The sequence below is a fragment of the Cygnus olor genome, chromosome Z (genome assembly GCF_009769625.2).
Source record: "Cygnus olor isolate bCygOlo1 chromosome Z, bCygOlo1.pri.v2, whole genome shotgun sequence".
NCBI lineage: Eukaryota > Metazoa > Chordata > Aves > Anseriformes > Anatidae > Cygnus > Cygnus olor.
This window is the reverse complement of record NC_049198.1, coordinates 67,360,426-67,373,938: the sequence shown is the minus strand read 5'-3', so window position 1 is coordinate 67,373,938 and position 13,513 is coordinate 67,360,426.

Below are 13,513 nucleotides of genomic sequence, written 5' to 3'. Positions count from 1 at the left end.
CACCTGCTCAACCAGGGGCCTCTCCACAGGCCGCAGGGGAACTTGTGCTGCGTGCCTGGAGCACCTCCTGCCCTCCTGCTGCACTGCCCTTGGGGGCTGCAGGGCTGGCTCTCACCCCTCTCTCCCAGCTGCTGTTGCCCAGCAGTTTGTTTGTTTTTGTATTTTGTGTTTTCCTCATACTTTTACATTTATCATGGGAAAAGAAATTAAATATAGTATTTCACATGAGTTAGAAAAATACTTGCCATTATAAAGCAGATGTTAAAAAAAAAGAAAAAAAAAGAAAGAAAAAAAAAAGCAGTGGTAACTTGAAATCCTGTGTAGTAACACAGTCAGAAGAACAGAAAACAAGGAATGAGTGTTTTCTTCTGCCTACCCCAAATGACATCCAATATAAATATGTATATAAATGTGCAGATACTGAGTTTAGAATTAGCTGAATATTTGCCTTCTCCTTTCCCTGTTTTCTTTGCAATTTCATGATTTTACTCTTTGTTATATATATATATATATATTTATATTTATATTTTATATAACATGCTTTCAGTTTGTACCATCTGCAGTGTAAATAGCTCTTACGATTAGGTCCACGATTATTAAACTATTAAAAAAAAATAGTCAAGAAGTAGTGAGTCTGAATGAAATATTCCTGGGCAAATTTAAGCTAAAGTGAAATTAAATCTTGGAAAACAAAGTATACTCAAAGTTTCTTTCCAAGGTCATCATCTATAACATTTATAAAGTCTTTTTCATTTCGGCCTGGAAACATCAAGTGAAGATGTTAAGCTCATGTAGCTCATTTAGTTCAGTTCTCAAAGTGCAACATACAAAACTACACATCATTTCATTCAGATATTCAGGCAAATAAGTGAAGAAAGAAGAGAAATAATAACATTGTTTGGTTTAATCAAAATAGATATAATCAGTGTATCCATTGGCAAGTCACTACAAATTTTAACAATCAGCAAATATATATTTATATTATTATAGCTGTTGGCATTTGTTTAAAATATATTTATATTTTTTTCAAACCAGAAAATATTTTATCACAGATCATTCCATCTTTTAGAAAGGAATAAAAATATGAGGAAAATATTCCAGCAGTAAAATATTTCCAATGAAGGAATAAAATCTGGTGACTAGAAATACATTTCAACATTCTATGGCTAAAATTAAAGAAAATGGTAGCCACTGCTAAAACGCATGCAAAGTCTTGCCCTGTTCACAGGTGCTGGAAGCCCTGGGAAGAATGACATTTTTTTGCCTACTTAAGACAAATGAGTGAACTCAGTGTTCAAAGTTCATTTTTTATGGAGTCCCAAACCGAAACAAGATTATTCATTCTGTAACAGCTGAAAAAAGTTTGAGTCAACTTTTGTAATTCTGGGTTTGTATTTTCAAAGATAGTACCTGAGGAAAGCCGCTTATAATAAATCATTATGAAAATGTAAGTAAAAGTTTTCCTTTGAGGTTCTGGAACCACCATGACAAGACCAGCTGTGGCAAACACTCTTACTAGGGCTGCACCCTGAGAGGTTATAACCTCTTATAACCTAAAATTCGTAGTGCTCTTTATTCCAACAGAAGTCTACACTGACAGCTAATAGAGTTTTAAGATAAGAAAAAGAAAATAAAACCAAAAAAAGGAAAAAAATCTGAAAAAAAAAAAATCTGGAAAAAAGGCTCTTGCTTGCATTTGGGTTGTTGCTTTGTTTCTATTATTTAGAAAAAGAAGACTCCACTATTCAAAGGTGAAAGACACTAAGAGTTTTTTTTTTTGCTACACAACACATGAATGATGCTTATAGGAGCTGTCAACATTCCTGGTCTGGTTACTGTGGGTTTCTCTTTATCAGCACCCTGGTGTGCAGCACAGAGCCTTGTAAAGCACTTCCATCATCCCATGGAGCTCAGCATAGCACAGTGTTGCATGTCAATTTGATCTTGATGCACAGGAATTTTTTTATTATTTTTTTTTAAATTGATTTTATTTTCCCAGTGCCAGCCAGATGTACTTAAGGACTTAGGCTTTTCTATATTTCTGTTCCAATTGTTCCCTTTCTTTTTCTTTTAGATTTCACGATTGAGAATTATCTTTCAAATTCCAAATCAGTTAAAGCCCCCCCCCCCAAAAAAAAAAAAATCCAAAAGTATATGCATATTTTTTAGAATATCAAATAGCTATGTCAAATAATAAGTGAAGTTTAATCAAACATCATCTCAATTTCTTCCTAGACCATCTCCTTTCCTTTCCTTTCCTTTCCTTTCCTTTCCTTTCCTTTTCCTTTCCTTTCCTTCCTTTCCTTTCCTTTCCTTTCCTTTCCTTTCCTTTCCTTTCCTTTCCTTTTCCTTTCCTTTCCCTTTCCTTTCCTTTCCTTTCCTTTCCTTTCCTTTACTTTCCTTTCCTTTCCTTTCCTTTCCTTTCCTTTCCTTTCCTTTCCGCTCCTCTCCGCTCCTTTCCTTTCCCTTTCCCTTCCCTTCCCTTCCCTTCCCTTCCCTTCCCTTCCCTTCCCTTCCCTTCCTTCCCTTCCCTTCCCTTCCCTTCCCTTCCCTTCCCTCCCTTCCCTTCCCTTCCCCCCTTCCCTTCCCTTCCCTTCCCTTCCCTTCCCTTTCTTCCCTTCCCTTCCCTTCCCTTCCCTTCCCTTCCCTTCCCTTCCCTTCCCTTCCCTTCCCTTCCCTTCCCTTCCCTTCCCTTCCCTTCCCTTCCCTTCCCTTCCCTTTTTTTTCCCTTTTTTCCCTTTCTTTTCTTGTTCCTTTCCTTTCTTTTTTTTTTCCTTTCCTTTTTTCCTTTCCTTTCCTTTCCTTTCCTTTCCTTTCCTTTCCTTTCCTTTCCTTTCCTTTCCTTTTTTTCTTTCTTCTTTTCTTTCTCTCCTTCTCCCTTTTTCTTTCACTGTAATACAGTTTCCCCAATTTAATACAGTTTGTACTTCCACATGGTTTATTTTATTGGCTAGAAGATACAAAAAATTTAAAAGCATCGTACTCTGAAATGCATCACAAATATTGTAGAAAACTGTAATTGTTGAACACTGATTTGATTATATTTTGTTTATTCAATTACTTTAGCTTACTGTTATACTCCCACTCCAGCACACTGATAAGCAGCATAAAGTTACAGCAGACAAGCCATGCCACTCTTGGTTAATGGTCCTCCAGCATTACAATTACATTTATGATATTTTGTCTAGTTGAAGCTTCTATTACACACTTAACTGAATGCAAAAATTCCCTTTAGCCTGAAACTTGCTATACAAAATAATCTCAGTATATGAAAGATTTCCTTCTCTGCAAGCCAGAAGAAATGTTCTGAATAGCTTCATTGGAATATGTATTGTTCTCTAAGCAAAACTTACACCTAAGATGATATTAGGTTATGTGGCAAAAGGCCCATCTCTACATACCTAAAAGAGTCCAGAGGCACAATGGCAGGTGGGGTCAATCTAATAACCCAGACAGGGAAGCAATCTGAAAGAAGTTGCTGCTCTGGTCCCCTTGGGCTGTCCCCGGAGATGCATAGCCCCATGGAAAGAGTTACCCCCTCTCAGGGGGTCATTAGTAGTGGCTCTTTGCAGCACCTCTCAGATCTGTGGAGTCATTACCTGGCATATGTAGCAGACTGTAGGGTGCAGAGGAATAGCGTCTGGGGAATGTGCAGGGTTTATTATGGAATATTTTGGAGAAAAAACATAGGTATGGGATGGAAGGGAAGTTTGAGGAGAGACAAGAAAATAAGGGGCTAGTTAAAAAGTAAAATGCTGGGGTCCAAAGGCAGATACTGGGTAGACAATGTCTTTTTCCCACCCGCTAGCAGACATCTATCCTGCTCAGTGAGAGATGGGAGAAGGATGAGGCTGTTGGTACAGTTTGTGCTTGTGATAGTGCTCTGATTATGGTAATCTACATTGATGTTCATATGTATACATTAATATATGTGTATATATGCATATACATACGGATTTGCCTATTGTGTATGTGTGATTGTGTATCTACTGGGAATGCATGCTCAGCCTAGCTGCTGGTTGGACCGGGGTATGTGGAGCCTCTGTCAGGCTGCCAGATCCAGCAACTCCCTATCTGAAAGCACCTATGAGCAGAGACAGAGATGGGATTACCCTCTTCTCCCATGGCTTCCATGCCTCCCATGCATTAGAGGTTTTGCAGTGATGGGGATCAGGTGACCCACAATCACCCCCAATGTCCCTGGCACTGGGAGCACTTTGGGCAACTTGAAAATCCAGGACAACCTTAAATGCAGTGCAGCGACAGCTGCAAAACAGTTTGATCTGTCCTGCAACGATTTGATCTGATGATGAGACTGCATGACATAGCTGGTTGATTTTAAGCAAAAAGACCATACTAAAATGGGTAGAAGTCAAAATAATGATTCCCGAAGAGACATTTCTAGGAGAACTGAGTAGCTCATATAGCAGAACAGAAGTACCATCTCAATTTCAGATTATGTGTTGATTTCCTGTGGAACCTGCTGAGCAGGTTTTAAGGGAGAAGAAAAGTTGAGCGCACTAAAGAGAGCTCAGGAGAGAACCTGAGAGAGAGCTCAGAAATGGGATGGTATCTCAGTCTCACTCCCTAGGAAAGCAGGCCTGAAAAAATGTTCAGACTGACATCAGAGGAGTCTGAAGAAATTAAGTCACATGAGCGAAACTACAATAGGACAACAAAGACAGAAAGCATATTTCTTTCTGGAACAGAGAGCAAGATTAGACAAACATAGAAAGGATATTTAGTTAGTTAGTTAGTTAGTTAGTTCTCATTTATAATGCTAAGTTATAATGTAAATAAGTTTTGTTTGAGGGCTGTCCAGTAACTTTGTCCGCCAGGAAAGTGTGGGACATTTTTATGTCCTGAGTAAGCAAAGTGGATGGAAAGCAGATGCAGTAGTCTTGGGTCAGTTTGAAAAGAGAGAAACTGCAGAACTTCAAGCCAGGAATAAAACAGCATGAGGTCTGATGCCAGGGGGACTTCTGTCAGGAGGGGAATGACCACTAGCCAGATCTGCCATCTTGACAGTTGCTTCTAAAGGTCATTTTATGGGTTGATCCACAAGGAAATGGAAGAATGAGAAATCCAATGAAAGGTGAAACAGACATTAGAGAAGAATCTCTGTAGTGAAGACATAATTAATGCAATCATCAAAGGAACAAAGTGCTACTTCTTTCAAGACCAATGAAATATAATTTGGGATTTCATTAACCATAATTATAACAGAAATAAAGACAATGTATATTACCTCAATTAGTCACATTAACAGGGTAAACAAAAATAAAAATAATGACAAAATCTTATTTTTGTTTCAATATTTATTTATTTATTTATTTATTTTTGTCTACATATTTCAGATTGCACTACAGCAGAACTGCAGATCGACATCCTAATAGGGTCTGGTACAAACTGCAATACTTTCTTAATTTGATTCAGTTTGTGGCTTGACTATGGCATTTGGCTTCTTGTCACAGTTCAGAAGTACTGTGGTTCTTGTATCCACCAGAAAAAAGTGAGAGAAACTTAGCCAGCCATGTTAGGCATAACTGGATAGCAAAATGAGAATTTATACTATAATTTGGTAAAAGGTGGAAATACAAATACAGGCAGAGAAAGAACAACCTTGTACCTATCTTTTCCATTTTCCTTTCCAAAATCACAATTTTTAATGTCATTTGTATTCTCCTCTTTATTGTGGGAAGTTAAAAGTTAATTAATTTCTTTAATATATCTTGATACTCCCATCCTCTTGGTTTTCACAAAGGTGGCACTTTCTCTGTAAAGGAAGCTGACTTTATTCACTTATGCCTTTCTCTATTTATCTTCCCAGTAAGTGAGAAGCTACACATGAGCAAAATCTTTGCATATGTGAAAACAGCTAATCATTGTAATGTGTTACTAGGGACTCTGTGGAGCCTTCAGTATTAGAGGAAATGAAGTTAGATAAAACCCTGTGGGATTGCTATGGATTAAAAGGCCCTAACTTTGGAAGAGAAATAAATTGGATGGGTTCTTAAACTCCCGTTGAAGAAGGAAAACGTCTGTTGCTTTTCTTAAAGCATAAAATGATGTCTTTTTTTTTTTTTTTTTTTTTTTTTTTTTTTTTTTTTTAAATGGATGTAGTCTATGTGACCTTACATTCAGGCCTTCAGTAATGTAGTAGTAAATAGTAAGACAGTATTGATTATTATTGTTAATCTTTGTCTTCCAAGAGTGTCTTATTTTGTCACATCTAATGTCACATAGATAAGCATGCTGTAAAAGTTAGTAATTCTGCAATTTGTCATTTCATTCCCTGACTTCCTTTACACATTCAACCTTGAATTTTCTTTGAGCAGTTGATTTTTTTTTTTTAATTTATTTATTTTTTATTTTTTTTCCCCATATGTCATGTGTCATTTCTCCTAGTTTTAGCTGTGGTAGAGTTAATTTTATTTCTAGTAGCTGGTATGGTGCTGTGTTTTGGATTTAGGATGAAAATAGTGTTGATAACACACAGATGTTTTAGTTGTTGCAGAGCAGTGCTTACACAGAGCCAAGGGCTTTTCAGCTTCTCATACTGTCTTGCCAGAGGGAAGGCTGGGGGTGGACAAGAGCTGGGAAAGGACAGCTGACCCATACTGGGGGTTTGGCTGGGAATGGGATGCTGCCACTCAGGGACTGGCTGGTCATCGATCAGTAGGTGGTGAGCAATGACATTGTGCCATTATGCTTTCCGTTGTCTTTTCTCATTATTGTTATTATTATTATCATCCCTTCTTTTTCTGTCACATTAAACAGTCTTTATTTCAAACCAAGAGTTTTTCAGTTTTTCATCCTCTTTTTTTTTTTTTTTTTTTTCCCTATTCTCTCCCTCATCCCATTGAGGGGTGGGGGGAGTGAGCAAATGGCTGTGTTTTGCTGAGCTGTCTGCCAGATTAAACCACAACATCAGTGCATGTAAGATATTACATTTTTCCAGATAATGACCTAAAATGGGTAAAATACTAGTCATGTAAGAACTCTCACTGTTCAGTGAGTATGGTGAATGCCTTTTGGATCTTTAAAAATTTGGTGACATGGAATATTAGATGATCAACAAATTGGTAGCTGTCACAGGCAAAAGTATTTAATCGCTTGATTATTAGACAGTAATAATCATGTAATGTCAAACTGTAAAGTCAAGATAATTTTATATGAATCCCTATGTAATGTTTACAAGAGACTAGTACTAAAGATTATTTTGTTCCAGAACAAAAATATTTCAAAAGTTTTCTATATTTCAACATTATAGTAGTATTATTTTCTCTGTATGAACCCTGAAAAGGAGTTACTTCAGCTGGATCATTCAGAAATCTCATTTGTATTTTCTTCTATTTTAGGAAACCGTTCCAGACAGGGTCTCTTACTGTTGTTCAAGAGTCACAGCTGCACACCAGTTCCTCATTTTACTTGAAAATAATATTGAAACATAATTAGATACTTGAGGTTGCAGGTGAGAGTTGTGGACAATGCTGCTTGAAATAAATAAAAGTTTTTCTATTGTCATAAGAAAATCATACTCATTTTTTCATACCATTTACTCAAACTATATAAAAAAATGGTTTTTATGTTTTCTACCCTATGTCACAGATAGAACTGAGAAAGGGATACTGTGAAAGTGATAGAAAACTGGCACCGAACTGATATTTCTCAGAATAGGTATCAATAATTGAACAGCAGACAGTGAAAGACTGTCAAGTGGGTCCTCCAGAACTTTGTCTTGAATCTCATAATTGTCCTGTACAATTTTAAGGTTTTCGTTATGAGTTGAATGGTGGAACAAACTGTGTGCTAATAAAATTTGTGGGTGGCACTGAAAACTGAGAAACCGGATGCATGTGGCTTCAGGAGCTGGTGGAGAACACAAAATTTGCACAATAAGAGAGAAATTGCCCTGAAAGCGACCATTATAAAGAGATTTCAGGTTTGTTTTTTTTTTTTTTTTTTTTTTTTTTTTTGAAGGTAACACTAACATGTACAAAGATATAACTGAAGAGACGTAACAGATACATGTTGTTGGGGCAAAAAGGTTAGAAAGGAAGACCTGGGTAACTACAGACTGGTGAGCCTTACGTCTGTGGCTAGGAAGATCATGGAACAGATCCTCCTGGAAGCAATGTAAAGGCACACTCAGGACAAAGAGGTGATCTGAGACAGCCAGCATGGCTTCACCAAGGACAAAGCATACCTGACCAACCTGGTGGCCTTCTATGATTTAGTGATTGCATTAGTCAACAAGAGAAGACAGACTGACTTCCGGGACTTCTGTAAGGCTTTCTACATGGAATCACACAACATACTGATCTCTAAACGGAAGAGATATGGATTTGAAGGGTGGACTATTCTGTAGAACAGGAATTAGTTGGATGGTCACATCCAGAGAGTTTCAATCAACAGCTCTATGTCCAGGTGAAGATAAGTGTTGTCCCTCAGGTGTCCATCCTTGGGCCGGTACAGTTTATATCTTTATCAGTTTAGACAATGAGACCCACTGCACTCTCAGCATGTTTGCATATAACACTAAGCTGAGTGGTGCAGTTGATACAACAGAAAGAAAGGATGCCATCCAGAGGGATCCAGACAAGCTTGAGAAGTGAGGCCATGTGGACCTAATGAGGTTAAACAAGTCTAAGTGCAAGATGCTGCACCTGTGTTGGGGCAATCCCAGATATGAGTCCAGACTGGGAGAAGAACTCATTGAGAGCAGCCCTGCAGAGAAGGACTTGGGGTTTCTGGTGTACTAAAAGCTTGACATGAACCAGCAGTGTGCACTTGCAGCCCAGAAGGTCAACTGCATCCTGAACTGCATCAAAAGAAGCGATAACAGGAGGTTGAGGGAGGGGATTGTCTACATCTACTCTGCCCCTGTGAGTTCCCACCTGGAGTACTGCATCCAAGTCTGAAGCCTCCAGCACAAGAAAGATGACAATCTGTTAGGGCAGGACCGGAGAAGGGCCACAAAGAGGGCTGGGGCACCTCTTCTATGAATAAAGGCTGAGAGAGCTGGGGGTGTTCAGTCTATAGAAGAGAAGGCTCTGGGGAGATCTCATTATGGCCATTTAGTATTTAAAGGAGGCTTATAAGAAGGATGGAGAGCAACTTTTTGCTTGGGCAGACAATGACAGGACAAAGAGTAATGGTTTTAAACTAAAAGAGGGGAGATTTAGATTAGAGTTAGGAGGAAATTCTTCACTCAGAGGGTGGTGAAGCACTGGAACAGGTTGGCCAGAGAAGTTGTGGATGCCCCATCCCTGGAGGTGTTCAAGACCTGTTTGTATGAGGCCCTGGGCAACCTGGTCTAGGGGGTGGCATCCCTGCTCATGGCAGAGGGATTGGAACTAGATGATCTTTAAGGTCCCTTCCAACCCAAGTTATTCACTGATTCTATGAAAAGAGGTGTATATAGAAAGCCAACTATATTGCAGAAGTGGATCAGGATGTCATTGTGAAGTAAAAATATAGCAGTGATGCAATGCTGTTTACAAAACACCTGGAGGCAGGTATAATAACCACAGTGCACTTGAGGAGCAGAGGTGTGGTGTACATCTCACGATAGTCTTGCTTTAAAGAGAAATTGACTCATATGTTCTGAAGGGAAATTATAATGCAGCAGACACTGCACTATTAATCCCACTTTTAGATACATAAACAAACAAGTAGGTTTGCACATAAAAATCCATTAATTAAAGACTTAATTAAAGGTATAACTTTAAAGATCAGAAATTAACACCTGTACCGTCTCCTTTGTCACCACTGAACTTAACTGTCCATTTATATATTGTATTAAAATAACCCATTCTGTAGTGTTTTTTTTTTCTTGTAATTTTCTTTTAACACTTAATATTAGCTGAAAGAGATGTTCCAGATTATCATGCAAATAACCTTTATTGCTTTTAATCCTTTTGATATCTGCTTTGAAAGGATTGCAAAACAGATTTTGAGTCCTTAAAAAAAGTCACAGACTTTTATTATTTTTTGCAATGTAGCAGACAAAGTCTTAAAAAGAGCACATATACAATGGGCCTGAATCTAGAACCCTTTAATAACATGCAAAACCCTTACTCATAAAAATATGCCTGGAAAAATTAATGGACTGAGATAGTTTTGAATGAATTAATACTGGTCTTAATTACACTGAATCAGTCAGTTGAAGGGTATACTAGATTACTTTCCAGATAGATAAAACCTGCACTTAACTATGAAATAATGAAAAAGAGTTATTGGGCCTTATCAACATATATTTATATTTTACTCAGATTAGCATAATAGTATTATTTTAATAAATATTCAAAGAGCTCTGACTATTTGATTTTTATGGTTAAATGAACATTTTATCTGATACCATTCCAAGGTTTAAGCTGAAAGAATGAAAGAACACAAAACTAGATAAATACATTAATCAAATTAGAATAAATTAATAAACTTGTTAATGTTGTCTTAGGACACCTTTATTTTCAAAATATTTAGAAGTCTGATCTCTCATGATTAGCTGAAACAAATACTTTTTTATTGTGTCTATTTCAAGTTACATTATCCCTTAGGTCCAGAAGTTTCAAAAATGTTTAAGGGACTTCAAGCTTTTTATTAATCTGTTAAATCTAATTAAAAGGATACTATCAGACCCCAGTTGTTTCTCACAAATTTGCTATGAACTCCATCATGAATATGACTGGTATGGTTATTTATTTCCTCAGGGAAAATTACTACGTACACTATGTCTGTAATAAAAACAGTGGGAGAGAGGAGGGAATTGATTTTAAGGAAGGAAGAATAACAAAAGCTCAAGTAGCTTTACTAGCGTTTGCTAAGACTTGGTTAAATATTTATGATGGAATCAGCACATGTAAAAAAAAAAAAAAAAGTGATTACCTACCTGAGTTGGATGGCATAGCTTTCCTGGCACCAACCATGTTTGATCTGCCTTCAGGCAATTTTAATAGTAATTTAAAAGTACTCAGTACTCATCATTTTATGGCAGGCACTCATTTGAAGGCATTACATAAAATGATATGGAGCTCTTATATCCTCATCTCAAAACACATTAGTGATTTCTGCTTAAGCATTGATAGTGGCAGACTTCTCCAATTGTAAAATACAGAACTGAGATGAAAACAACTTATCCAAAGCCCTTTTCCTGCTATGGGTTACTTTTCTATTTACCCTCTGGATACAGAATTATATTCATGCATTTAGTAAAGAGGTTAATCATCATTTTACTTCTTTATGATGACCAGTTAAACTGCTGTAATATAGAGTGATATGTGGAGATTGTGTATCAAAAGCAGCAGTTTAAAAAAGAACAGACAAAGTGCTTCTAAAATGTCTCTTTAGATTATTTTTTTCTTATGAAATAAATTAACATAATATATTTTACTGACAATGCTTACCATCTGCTCTAAGTCCTCAGAGTCCCAGGAATAAAACCCAAACCCATATATACCCATTGCTGAGAACTGAGCCTTCATTATCAGTATGATCTTGAAAGGTGTGTAGAAGAGAAAATCATTACCATCTCTTCAAGCATTTGGTGAGTATAGTCGTACTGCGGGACTCACAGGAGTCCAAAGAACCATTTAATTTTCTGTCTGTTACGACTTGCTGTGATTGTGAGCATTCTTGCTCTGATTCCCTGATCTGTATTTGGATATGTAGGTAAGATTTACTGAGAAAGAAAATTATTCATATTGACACATGGAAAAGTTAGTTTTTTGCAGTGCAGCTATTTTATCCTCTTTTCTGAAGGTGCTTTTGCAGGTAACATGGTTCCAATGTTTTAATCATAACAGATAATCAAAGACATCTTTGATATCAAACAAAGAGTCAAACATTTTCAGAGTGCCATATTTCTTTCCCATACAGTTTTCTTTTTGTGTTCCTTACCTGTTCTTTTACTGGTTCTGATTAGTCTCCTAAGCCGCTCAAATAAGCAGTCAAAATTATATTATATGCAATAATTTTAGGAAGGGCATTTATGGAGATGGAAATTAAAAGGATGAGGAAAATATGTAGATTACTAGAGAGAACCTGAAAATACAGTAATTTTTGATATCTATTTAATATTATCAAAGCAAGTTTTTTCTGTTTCTTTTTTTTTTTTTTTTCCTTACTGAAAGCATTCTTTTCCCCCGCTATTTCTCTTTCTCTCTCTCTCTCTTTTTTTTTTTTTTATTTTTTATTTTTTATTATTTTTTTTTTAACCTCCTGTAAATGCTTTTAAGACTTTTTGGAAAAGCCATCATTTTCAAAGTACCCTTAAGAGCATGTAAGCCTTATATAATTTGAAAAAAATTGCTCTTTTCTAAAATAATGGCAATTTTCTAGATAACTAGTTTACACAATAAGGAAATGCCTCAGACTTACTTTGAAAATGGTAATGCAGTACAGATGGATGGTTTATTTCATACTTCAGAGGGAGTATATTACCAGCAAAAAGAGAAATACCCAGATTAACGTGCATTAGTGAGTAATCAATACTCTTATCAGAAAAAAGGTAGAAAGCTTCATAGTATCTGAGGTCTGAATACTTTGGGAAGGAAAGAGCAACACTATATTTCAAGGTTTTCTAAGGCTTCCCAAAAGAATTGGTATGAGAGAGCTAACACTTATGACTGTGTTCAAAAGTCCAGCAAATTATGAGAGGAACAAAAAGACAAATGAGTCCTGAGCTCTGTGAATTAATCAGAATGAATTCCATGGAGTCCAGTGTCAGGGTTTTGAGATTCACACTATAATAGTTATAAGATTGTAAAGCATCAAATTTAACACTGACTTAGCATCAGATTTTCAACATTCATTAGCAATTTGCTGGACTTCATAGTATGTTAGTACAAAATCATTTTTTGCTGATCATAGAAATTTCTTGTTGTGTAGTTAGGTGAAGAAAAAATTGTGTATAAAGATGTTTTGTTGAAAAAAAATCTATAACTTATGAAATGAGGAAATTAAAAGAGCAATCCCAGGACATAAGACACCACACATAAGAGGACAGAAAATGGAAAACAGAGAGAATAAATATAGCTTTTTGGGGGATATTCAATTATGTAAAGTGACCTTTATTTGCTGTCTTAATACTTTAGTCCTGCTACTGTTCAGAATTTGTATTCAATTCCAGGCTATGGCACACAAACACATATGCTATAGCCAGTAAAGGTTTACTCCTGAGTTATTATTTCTCTCTTTTTTTTTTTTTTTTTTCTTCTTTCTGGACAACCCTAAAACACTCATGTTTATGATATAAGAAAATATCTGTATTGGTAGAAAAATTACAATTAAGTCCCTCAAAATACAGTATTTACATAGTAAATGAAAGCCAGGAAAAGGTGATTGAAGTTTCCAACAACTATATTATAATAATAAATGGTATTAAAAAAGATGGGGGGAAAGGGCCATAGAACAGAGCTAGAAATATGCATCCAGATATAAATTTGACATCTGCTCATTTTACAGATTTTTAAGTCAGACACTGAGCTCTCCATAATACATATGAAAAACA